Genomic DNA, 13,028 nt, shown 5'->3' with positions numbered 1-13,028 from the left:
CTAGAGAAGGATATCATGTTTGTTAAGGTGGAGGGTCAGAGAAAAAGAGGAAGACCCACAACGAGCTGAATTGGCCAAGTGGCAGCATTGATGGACTCAAGCGTGGCAACAGTAGTGAGGTTGACCCAGGATTGGGCAGTGTTTCATTCTGCTGTGCATAAGGCCACTATGAATCATTGTTGACTCGATGGCACCTAACAACAACAACAACAACATGAACTATCTATCTGGGAACAAATTGACAGTAGCAAGGGAAGATTGGATAGGAATCTTAAGGGTTAGCAAGGTTATGTTAATGGGGAAGGAATGAATCAGAAAAGGAGGGTGAGAATGGTTGTACAGCTTAGTGACTGAATAATTGTTGTTGTTGTAAAGTTCTGTAGAGTCACTTTCGACCCATAGTGACCCTGTATAGAGTTTCCAAGGAGCAGCTGGTGAGCTTGAACTGCCGACCTTGCAGTTCAAGTGGCTTTGCAGTCTGGCGTATTAACCCAGAGTGCCACACCAGGACTCCGAAGGCATAATAAATATCACTAAATTGTATATGTAGAAACTGTTGAGTTGGTGTATGTTTGCTGTACATATTCTCAACAATAGAAAAATAAGTAAAATTTTCCAAAAAACGAAATTACCAGGTATGCTAATGGGTAATGAATATTTGAGAAAAGAGAAGAAAAGGCCAGGGAAAGTGGAATCTAGATTGCTGAGGGGAGGGAGGAGAGGGAAATTTACTTGATTAAATAGGATGGTCAGGGTGGGACTTATTGAGAAAGTAACATATCTGTAAAGGCTTATGGAATGTGGGAGACAGGCATTCTAGGCAGGATAATAAGCCAGTCAGCATGCATGTTTAAGCATTTTTAATCATGGTCTTATTCCCCATGGAGCCATAATAATGATAATACTCTGCATTTGTAACTTCCCTTTAATTTTCAAAACCTATGCGGCACTAATAATCCCATATTTATAAATCACACTCACATGCTCTTGTATGTGTTGATTCTTACAACCCACTAAGGTGGGTAATAAAACCCCCATTTGCAGATGTGGCCACTGAGGCTCAAAGAAATGAAATCAAACCTGCTCAGAGTCACAGAGTTAATAAGTCCTGGATCTACAGCCTTGTAACAGATCTTGTACTCCTTTATTTTATTTCTTATGTTGTCATCCTAATGCTTAATGCTAGTCTTTCAGCTGACTAGTTCTTATGTTCCCCTGTAGACAACTAGTGAGCTCCTTGAAGTAGAGAATGTGTCTTATATTTTCCTTGGAAACCCTGTGCAGGGTTGCTATGGGTCGGAACTGACTCTACAACACTTAACAACAACAAGGTGCTGAACCGCAAGGTCGGTTTCAGCTGCAAAGTCAGTGGTTTAAGCTCACTAGCCCGTCTCGGAAACTTTATACTGGGTTGCTATGAGTCAGAACCAACTTGACTGCACTTAACAACAACAACAACAACAACAACATCATCATTAGGTACTAAAATGGTGTTAAGTCCTTTGTTGTTGTTGTTGTTAACTGCTGCCAAATCTGTCCCACTCGTGGTGACCCTGTATAGGGTTTCCGAGGGCTGGCTGGTGAATTTGAACCACCGACCTTGCAGTTCAAACCAACGTTCCGCTTGAGTGCTTATCCTCTGGCAGCACACCAGGCCTTCAAGTCCTTCATAGTAATGTGTATTATTAAGTAAATGAATGAGTGGGTGGGGGGTGGCTTCACAACAGCCACACTTCCCTGGGCGTCCAACAAGAGTGATGAGGTATCTGAGATACCCCCATAGGCCTAGTGGCTCATTGCTCACATTGCTGTTGTCATTGCCACGGAGTTGGCTCTGATTCACGGCGACCCCATGTACAACAAAACAAAGTGTTATATGGTCCTGTGTATCCTTATGATCATTGGCCAGATGAAGCCCATTGTGGTGGCCTCTGTGTATTTTGAGTGCCTTCCAGGGGGCTCATGTTGTTGTTGGTAAGTGTCGTTGAATCAATTCTGACTCATAGCAACCATGTATAGGGTTTCCAAGGAGCAGCTGGAAGGTTTGAACTGCCAACCTTGCGGTTCACAGTCAAGGGCTGATACTACAGTGATACCAGGAGTGCGGGGACTTGTATGTTGCTGTTGTTGCTAAGTGCCATAGAGTCAGTTTCGACTCATAGCGACCCTGCACAGAGTTTCTGAGGCTGTAAATCTTTATGGGAGCAGAATGCCTTATCTTTCTCCCACGGAATAGCTGGTAGTTTCAAACTGCTGACCTTGAGGTTAGCAGCCCAACTCATAACCACTACACTAACAGAGCTCCTTGGGGACTCGTATAGGCACCACTATGTAGACAATTATCTTTGTCCTTCAAGGCTTTCCTTGGCTAATTTTTGAATGTAGATTACCAGGTGTTTCTTCTTAGTCCATTGTAGTCTGTAAGCTTTGCTGTAACCTGTCCACCGTGGGTGACCCTGGTGGTATTTGAAATGCCGGTAGTATTGCTTATAGCATTATGGTAACATGCAGGCCACCACAGCACAACAGACTGACTGACAAGCAGCTTCGTAACTATCAGCTCTTCCCTCACTTTCTCTTCAACCAGCTCTGCCTGACTCTGCTCAGTCGTGACTGCATCATAGCTTGACTAGAGAATTTCACAGTCATCAAGAGTTGTGGGAGTGACAGGGTGTTGGATAGCTGCAGTCTACACACCCATAGAGAAGAGAACACTGGGTGAACTGTCAAGGAAGCCCAGGGTGTTGTGTTGGCTTCAGTACACCTAGGAACCTGAAAACAGACAGGACAGACGTGTTGTTGGGCCTTGTCTGTGGAGCTCTGGGTGGTGGTGATGTTTTGGAGCTAGGATTTAGAGTTTGGAGAATTAGCCTGGTCCTTAATTTAAAAGGTCAGTATTATTCTGATACCCTCCAAAAACAGTATCAGTTTAGCCCTAATATCCTTCCCAAAAGTCTGCTAAAATCTGGGTCACCTACTGTAAAACATGAGCACGAAACTATCCTCCCACAGCCCTCTCTACTCAGCTCCGTTGGATAATTCATGGCAATAGCCACACAGAACTCAGAGACAACACTCACAGTTGTGAGGTTTGTTAGGAAAGTCATTGCTGTTAACATCTGTTGAGTCATTTTTACTCACAGCCACCCTGTATAGGATTTCCGAGAAGCGGCTGGTGTGTTTGAACCGCCCATCTTGTGGTTCAATGCTTATCCTACAGCGCCACAGTTAGAAATGTTCAGGGCATCGTTCTTCCTGTCAGGACATCCTCTCCTCAGCCCTGGCAGCCTTACAAAGTGCTGCTGATAAATGCCCACAGGACACATCATTCTAAGATAAGCCTCAGCCTGAGGCACTTGGCTGTAGCTCCTCTAAGCGCTATTTGCTCTGTGAGCTGGGAAGCCCACTGCTCTGTTGTGGCCTCTGACTCTTGGTTCTCCCGCTGCTGCTCCTCTGCCAGGCCTCCGGTGTCACAGCTTTCTGCTCCTGGGTTGAGATTCAATAGACAGGGATCCTGGAGTCCAAGGACATACCTGCTCCCTGCCCATACAGCTTTTCTGCTTACCAAAGGGATTCAGAGCATAAGCCTGAAAACCACCCCAATCATTCAGATCATTGTCCTGCCAGTAACTACCTGTGTGACCTTGATCGAGTTACTTAGAGAACCTGTTAGATTCATTCTTTTCTGCATATAACAGGGATATGCATGGCACTTTCTTCAAAAAGTTTTATGGGAAATAAATACATATATGCCTAGTACCCGGTACATGATGAGCTCTCAAGAAACATTCACTATCGATGGTATAAGCAATTTATGCTTGACTACTAAACAAAAGTTGGTGGTTTGAACTATCCAGTTGCACTGAAGAAGAAAAGTCTGGTGATCTTCTTCTGTAAAGATGATTGACAAGGAAACACTATGGAGTTGAGTTCTATTCTGTAACACGTGGGTTGTCATGAGTCAGAATTGACTTGATGGCAACAGAGTTTTCTTTTTGTTCAATTTTTAATTTTATGATGATTATTATTATTATCATAAATCGTATGAGGCATAGAAAACTCCAGAGAACTCTTCCCGATCTATGGTTTAAACGTTATCTCCTCTCTTCTGTGGAGGGAAGAAACAGATGATTGCTGATGAGGAAATCGGACAACTGGAATTTGACTCATAGTATGTCATCCCTGGAAGAGCCAATGTCTCACAACAAGAGAGTGGCAGAGAGGCTTGAGAGCTTATTTCTTCCCAGGCCCTCCCCTGCACATTCTGCTGCTATCAGTTCAGGGTAGAGCATGGAATATTCAAGAACGCAAAGAAACTCAGCATGGACCCAGAATGAATTTTGAGGTGGGGTTGGTACAAAGTGAGGCCAGAGGCATAAGCAGAGGCCAGATTATGATGAATCTTGTGGTCTTCTGAAAGGGATTGGATTTTATCCTGAGGGCAATGAAAAATTATTTTGAAGGATTGCGTTTTAAGCAGGCCAATCACTCCTTTGATTTGATTTGCGTTAAAAGGCCTCTCAGAGACTGCTGTGTGGGGACCAGATGATAGTGGAAGGAAGACTGAAAGGAGATTAGCTGGGAGACTTAGCTGTGGTCCAGGAGAGTAGTGCTGGAGGCCTGGACTAAGGTGGGGGCAGTGGAGAAAGAAAGACATGAAAGTTTTGAAAAGATACTTGGAATTCAACAGAACTCAGTGGTGGATGGGATGTGGAGGAGGAGGGGAAAGGAGACGCTAAGGATGAGTTAAGGACAAAGAGTTAGGGGAGTTAAGGATATGGGTAAAACTGTCAGGAATGTTGGGCCAGAAATCCAAGATGAATAAAAAGGAAAGGGCAGAAAGACTATGGCTATTAGAGGGAGAAATAGAATCAGAGGAGTGATGGTGTTGATAAGGGCAGAGAACTGGTTTGCTTGGAGTAATTGAGCAATTGAACTGGAACGCATAAGCAATTGCAGTCACAGAGTGGGAGATTTCAGAGAAGAGCAGTTCTGTGTGATGACAGGCCTCAGATTCTGATCGTGAGACTGGGTGATTGAAGTGGAGAGAGATGCTTGGGCATGAGAAGGCCAAGTTGCTAAGAGGCCAGGGTGTTGGAAGCTGATTCCACACAAGTCAGTAGCAGGACTTGGGGTGAAGTAGAAGACAGTAAGCTGAGTGCCACAGTCTTCAGTGAAATAGGTCACTAATAAAATTTTCCATGACAGTGACAAAGAGACCAATGTTGTTGTTGTTGAGTGCCGTTGAGTCGCTTCCAACACATAGAGACCCTGTATAGGGTTTCAAGGGGCTACTGGTGAGCTTGAACTGCTAACCTTGCGGTTCAAGCCAACTTTGCAGTCCAGCATATTAACCCACAGCACCACAGATAGAGGAGATCAAAGATGGGTGGTATGCACCTCAAAGGAACAGGGTTATTACAGGAGGTTAAGGAGATGCTGTGTTGGCTAGTGGTACAAATGGTTAAGTTCTTGACTACCAGCCAAAAGATCAGTGGTGTGAACTCACCCAGAGGTCCCTTAAACGTTAAACTTGGAGCTCTCCTTCTGAAAGGTCACAGCAAACCCTATGGAACAGTTCTGCTCTGCACACAGAGGTTCGTCATGAGTTGGCATCACCTCAATGGCAACTAACACCAACGGAGAGGAGGAAATGAGGGTCAGGGGTGTGGGGGGATGAGCAGAGGAAGTGGTGTAGAGACTTTGAGGGGACATGGCACACACTTTCCTTCTAGATCTCATCACTAGTTTGTGAGCTCACAAGGTCCCAGTCATCTCCGTCTCTACAGAGGACGGAGAGAAGAATGGAAATGAGAGAGTGAGAACATAGGTACAAAGGTGTGGCTGAGAGAGGTGAAAGGGTTGGAAGATAGAAAGACAAGAAAAGGAAAGGTGTCTGTTGGTCACTTGGTGTTCTTCTACACCCACGATACCATTTCTAACCTTTGATGGACTAATTCTCCACCTGGAATTTTCCTGCTCTTAGCCCTCAGTCTGCAAAACGGATCACAAGCATCACCTCTTCCAGCGAGCCTTCCCTGATTTTTCCCTTATTATACTGCATCAGCCTTGGCTGCAGGCTTTTGCTCCATATTTTCTTAGCATACTGTGTAGGACCATCACACTTTATTTGTAATTTCCTGTTGACTGATGTGTTTCCTTCACTGGACGGTAAGTTTTCTGAAGGTGGGAATGGAGAACATTGCCTCTCTAGTCCTAGGTACCAGCCCATTAAGGACAGGCCGTAGGCCTGTGGTCAGTGGGTTTACTCCCTTAGTCTCCCTCGCACACACAGTCAACAAATATATGCTCAAAGAGGGAAGAAAATGATATGTCCAGGGTCACCTAGCTGCTTAGTGGGAGACCAGACCCAGACTCCAGGTCTGCCAGTTACCTAGCCCGCCATACTGTCCTCCATGACCTGTTACTGATCTCCAGAAATGGTTTCACCACATAGAGTTGCTGTTGGTTACCACAGAGTCCATTCCAACTCAGAGAAACTGCATGTGACAGAGTAGAATGTCCCCATAGAGTTTTCTTGACTGACATCTTTATAAAAGCAAATTACTAGATCTTTCTCCTGTGGAGACACTGGGTGGGTTTGAATCACCAAACTTTTGGTTAGCAGTCAAGTACTTAATCATTGAGCCACCAAGTCTCCTATGACCTCAAGTAGCCTCATAAAAGTTTCCCCAATCTAGCCAGTTCCCAAAATCATTTTCTTGTCCTTTTCCCCCTCCATTTCTGGGTCCAAAATTGCTGATTTGATGCCTCTTATTATTCAGCTCTCACTAGTACTTGGGAAGTAAGTGAAATTCACAAGGATAAATGAAATACAAAGTAGGACCAAGCTAGCAGACATCAATTTTGAGGGGTTTACAACATTGTTGTTGTTGTTGTTAGGTGCTGTTGATATGAGTCAGTACCGACCCATAGCGACCCTATGCACAGTAGAACGAAACATTGCCTGATCCTGGGCCAACCTCACTACTGTTGCCATGCTTGAGTCCATCGATGCTGCCACTTGGCCAATCCATCTCGCTGGGGTCTTCCTCTTTTTCTCTGACCCTCCACCTTACCAAACATAATATTCTTCTCCAGCGACTGGTCCCCCTGACAATATGTCTGAAGTACGAGAGACGAAGTTTGGCCATCTTGACCTCCAAGGAGCACTCAGGCTGCACTTCTTTCCATATGGATCTATTGGTTCTTTTGGCAGCCCATGGCACTTTCAATATTCTCCTCCAACGCCATAATTCAAAAGCATCAATTCTTCTATGGTCTTCCTTACAGCATTGGGTGATGGGAATCACTTTCTTATTGAGAAGCAGATTGTTAGTAAGTTGGTGTTCAGTCTGTCAGTCCATCAAATGATGTGCAGATTTCCTTTGAACATAATATTATGGTCATTCATAATTACGTAATGAAGTATGTTGATGGCTCTTCTGTCACCAATCAGGTCTTAGGGGGGGAGGATAGCATTTCCCATGCCTTGCATCCAGCCAAGGCCTGGCGGATGCATAAATGAATGAATGAATGAATACCATCTTCTTGCAGAGCAAACAAGGTTTGCTCAAAAGATGATATATCCAGTTCTGGGAGGAGCTGGATAAAAACCAGGCAACTAGCGCTGTGAAATCAAATGTTCACTGTTTTCCTTTCTAGGTGAATTTGCTTGGCTCCTAAATATCTTAGGCAAAGCTGGTGGAGCAGGATGGTTGCAAAGCCAGTCAGGCTCCCTGAGCCCCAAGGCATGGAGGAGGTCTCCAGAGGGAGAGGAAGAGAAATCAGCAGACCTCTGTAAAGTTTGCAGCCATCCATGTGCCTTCAACATTGCAGGGCAAAGCCAGCTGGGGTAGCTTCCTGCCTGGCAACAGGTCTCAGTAGGTCTCTTTTGCTTTCTCCAGGGCAGGACCATTTCTTACCCAGTCACCTGTTCTTGAAACAGCTGCCCTACTTATCTAATTGAAGCTTCATCTCCTACATTAGATGCCAAATAAGGACAAGAAAGAAAGCAATTATTACGACTGAGAGTTTGGGATTAAAGGGGATTCATTGGGCTGCTGGTGCAGTGGCTAATCAGAGAGAAGGTAAATGGAAGTTTAGGAGCTCTGGTGGGGTTATGCATTGGGCTGCTAACCACAAGATCAGCACTTCGAGACTACCAGCCATTTGTTGAAAGAAAGATGAGGCTTTCTGCTCCTGTAAAGATTTACAGCCTTGGAAACCCTGTACAGGGTCATAGTGAGTTGGAAACGACTCAACAGCATACAGTAGCAACAGCAAAGGGGAGTTTGGAGGAAGACAGGGGAAGGAAGAGGGTTCCTTTAATGTTCCAAAAAGGAGAGGCTAATGAGATCTGGGCTCGTGAAATTTTGATCTCAGGCCCAGTGAGGGTGATGGTCAGACAAGAATATGAAGTGAGTTACAGCCTCAGAAACCCTAGGGAACTGTTGTACTCTGTGAGTCCAGATCAAGTGGGCTCAGTTTTGGTTTTGGTATGTAGTCACAAGGAATGTATGGATTTGGAGCAGTTCATCCAGCATTTAATGCTTTCATTTTGCTGATGAGAAAACTGAGGCTCCAGGGGGCTGAGGGGATTATCCAAAGTCCCTGGGATTTCAGACTAAAATTCAGCACTTTTAACTCTGTGTCTCTCAGACAAAGCAATGTTTCTTCTTTCATTCACTCTAATGGGCCATTGGGATTCTTATTATTATTGTATCCCCAGAATAGTAACAATAACAGGAACCCTTGCATCTGTCTAGGGTGTGCCAGGGTATCAAGTATGCTTCCCGAAGTCATTTTTCTGCAGCTCCCAGATGTGGTTGGGGTGGAGGTAGTGATGAGGAGGAGTCCTGGCTCCAGCTGCTAGGCTTGCAGAAGGGGAGCTACAGGATCTGCAATCGTTGTGACATTAGGACTTCGCAGACCGTGGCTTGCAGAGACTCGCTCTCCCTCACCAACCACAGACCCGGAAAGAACCCCTCCTGAAGTCTGCCCAGTTGACCAGTCTGCAAGGACATAGGAGACACAGTGATGCTTTCAAGACCTTTGGACATGAGCTACATGCCTGCAGCTGAGGAGTCCCAGCAGATCCACCCGACTACTAACTGCAAGATCAGTGGTTCAAATCCACCAGCTACTCCTTAGAAACCCTATACTGGGTCACTATGAGTCAGAACCGACTCAACAGTATTTAATAACAATATAGTATCAGCCAGGAGTCCCTGAATGCTGCATATGGTTAATATGTTTGGCTACTAGCTGAAAAGTTAGAAGAGGTCCTAAGAATAAGGCCTGATAACTTACTTTCATAACATAAGCCATTGAAATCCTCTGGAGTACATTTCTACTTTGACACTCACAGAGCTGCCTGAGTCAGAGATGACTTGATGGCACCTGGTTGTTTCCTTTTATAGTACCTGCCAGTAGCCTATGCCTGCCAAAGTCTATCTCCTGGGGTTCCCAATCTGGATTCTGGTCTATAATGACCTGGTCCAGGGTTGTTGTTCCGTGCCGTTGAGTTGGTTCTGACTCACAGCAATCCTGTATAGGGTTTTCCAGGAGCAGCTGGTGGGTTTGAACCACTGGCTTTTTAGTTAGCAGTCCAGTGCTTAGTCTTCAGTGCCACACCAGTCCAGAGTGGAAGCTCAATAAGTCCTTGTGGAATGAATTGAGTAAGTCCAAAGAGAAAATTGAATCTTCTCACGGTGATAGAGGAGGGACGGAGGTGTGGGCTAGGGTCAGAGCAGTGTCAGGGCCAGAGCAATAGAGGATTCCCAAGGAGCTGTTCTCAACCCAGCTTTGGAATTCTAGGCCTTAGAGGCTCCATCTGGGTCTTGGCTGGAGGCCTGTGCTAGCGCCCGTAGCATCTTGAACTCCAGGGTCTCCCAGCTTCACTGGCTCCCCCTGTTCTTTACCCTAGAACAGCTACCTGCCCTCAGCAGCAGCCCCCAGCCCCTGTCTCCATGGTAATGCAGCCACCACCACATGAGTCCAAGGCCCTAGGAGGCAAAGAGAAGGAGCAGGGACAGGAGCATGTGGCCAGCTGTGTCCATGTGCCTGTCCTGAGCAGAGAGCTCCAACAGGTCAAGGAGGGTGCCCGCACCAAAGGCCGGCGGTGATGAGGCAAGGTTGAGTGCTCTCATCAGTGCCCCCTGACCATTCTCTGAGCTAGAAAAGGAGCCGGGGCTCAGGAGCAATCAATCAATCGATGGAGTTCCTGTCCCCAGAAAGCTTTTTCTGGCTGGGAACTTGGGCATCTCCTTAAGTGGCACTCACACAGCTTGGGGCAGAGTCCAGCTTATCTATGACCCAGGGAAACTTTACCCCCTGGGTGTCCCCACTGTCCTCTCCTCTGCTGTCCTGCCCCCAACTCTTCTCACCAGCCAGCAGACCTCTCGCTACCCAGTCAGTTGTTTGCAGGAGTCGGGGCCGTCAGAAGTGGGGTGCACCGGTGTCCAGCTGGCTGAGTGCAGGGCCCTCAACAAATGACCCTGGGAGAAGCCTGGAGTAAAGGTCAAAATGAGCAACTTATTTGGAAGATGGCCAATTGGATGATGTCTCTAATCATAGCCCCTGAGTTTCTGCCCACCAAACAGAGAAACCCAAGAAGACACGATGGAATGAACACAAAAAACAAAGAAATGGAAAAGTGGGGCCAGAAGTCAGCATCTTTCTTCCTGACTCACTGCACTATTTCCATGGAGGTTAGCTGCCCCGTTAGCAGATTTGGCAGTCTGCTCTTTTACTGGACTTCTGTTCTTTGCAAACTAGACTCCCATGGATTCTGTGATTAGGCATTGGGATGCTGCTGCAAGTCTGGGGTTCAAACCTACTAGCTTCTCTAGGGGAGGAAGGGGACGCTCCTGTACAGATATACAGTCTCCAAAACCCCATATAGGGTCACTATGAGTCAAAATTGACTCAATTGCAGTGGTTTGGTTTGGTTTTGGTTTAGATAGTTTGGAGTCCCTAGGTGGTACAAACAGTTAAGTGCTTGACTCCTAACCTGAATGTTGGTGATTCTAATTCACCCAGCAGTGCTTTGGAAGGAACACCTGTTAAGCTACTTCTAAAAGATTACAGCCACTGAAAACCCTGTGGATTCAAGTTCTATTGACACACACGTTGTCACCATGAGTCAGAATTGACAATGGTAATGAGTTTGTTATATTTTATTTTTTAGGAGGGAAGGTCAAGATACTTTGGTTCTACTCTTATCTTTGTCACCCTAATTGGATGACCTGGAGATATTGAATCTCTCTTACCCACTGATTGCTTATTTGGGATGAGATTTTAATTTGGAGATCAAAAAATGATGACATTTGATTGGATGAGGTTCTTTCAAGTACTAACAAGTATTCCATTTTTTTGCACTGAACAATGTATTTGAAGCAAAAAAATCTTGCTTTAGAATATGTTCATTGTTGTTGCTACGTGCTGTTGGGTCAGTTACCACTCACAGTGACCCAGTATAGGGTTTCCGAAGTGCAGCTAGTGAGTTTGAACTGCCGACTTTATTGTTCAAACCAGCTTTGCAGTCCAGTGCTTATCCTACAGCACCACACAAGGACCCCAATACATACATTACTAATGTATTAATTTTGTTATCAAATGCTTTCTTACTTGCAGTAGTATTCCATTTACTCAAGAAAATAATGTTATCTACCATTTTAGATTTTTAAACGTCTGTACTATGTGCCTGTAATCCTTGTGATAGACATGAAAGATGGAATTATTCCCAGTTTAGAGATGAGAAACCTGAGGCTCAAAGGGTTCTTAGTGTCAGAGACACAAACTAAATCTACCCAACACTCTAAAACCCATTGTTGTTGAGTTGTTTCCAACTCATAGTGACCTAAGGCCATGTAGGTGGTAAAATGGGCCCTTAAATACTTGTGGAGTGAATGTCTGAGTGAAGTCATGTATATATTCCCATATTTTGAAATGTGGGCAAGTTGGGGACTACCTTTAAGTGTAGCAATACAGCCCACGGTGTTGTGCAGAGTAGTAGGCACTCAGCAAGTGCTAATTCACATGCATGCACACATACCACATACATGTAAGTCTGTCAGTGGCATCCATAGGGAGATAGGGGGTGGGCAGAAAGCACCCCTAACACTGTCAGAGGTGCTGACACCAAAGTGACCCCTGTGTCTGAGGAGCCACCAAGCCAGTGATATCCCTCAGGGTGGTGTCCCCTGTCACTCTGTGCAGGAACCTGACCCTCCAACATCAGCCACCACTGTGTGGAGAGGAGGGGTCCATCTTGGTCTATGGGAGAGGGGAGGAGCTGCAGGGAGCTGTGGAGGACCAGAGCTTTGCAGTGGGGGGATGGGGTTGGACAGCTCCACTGACTAAGTGGGAGGCTTTACTGGTGGTCCTAGTCAGAAGGTGAGGGAGAATTTGACCTCAGGAGGTACTGCACTGGGCAGCACGAATCCTAATGCTGCCACTGTAATCGGTGTTTGTGTAAGGATCCTGAGCATCTCAAATGGTTTGCCCTCAGCTACCAACTGAAAGCTTTCGGCTTGGAATCTACCCAGTAGCTCTGAGGAAGAAAGACATTGTGATGAGCTTTTATAAGATTCCACTGCCATTGAGTTGGGACCCTCTATAAGGTTTTTGAGGCTGTATATCCTTACGGAAGTAGAAAACCTCATCTTTCTTCCATAAGATTGGCTGCTGGGTTTGAACTGCCGACCTTATGGTTAGAAGTCCAATGATTATCCTACAGTGCCATCCAAGGAAACGCTGTAGAGCACAGTCCTCCTCTGAAACCCATTCGGCCGCTGTGGCAACAAGGTGGTGGTTTTTGGTATATGGTGAACCAGCATTTTTTCTCCCAGATTACAATGGGTACATGTCTTTTCAAGTAAATTAATGCATTGATCTTAGTTGACTTATTCAGATGAAGCTCGCCATCAAAAACCATTAAAGGCTGTGCATGCATAATAACAAGCTGAGAGAAGCAGTAAATAACCCTTTTCCACATGTTTCCCCTCTGGTATTTGTAGACCCAC

This window comes from Chrysochloris asiatica, unplaced genomic scaffold (genome assembly GCF_000296735.1).
Source record: "Chrysochloris asiatica unplaced genomic scaffold, ChrAsi1.0 scaffold00008, whole genome shotgun sequence".
Lineage (NCBI taxonomy): Eukaryota > Metazoa > Chordata > Mammalia > Afrosoricida > Chrysochloridae > Chrysochloris > Chrysochloris asiatica.
The sequence above is the reverse complement of the archived record's forward strand: the minus strand, read 5'-3'. Positions refer to the sequence as shown.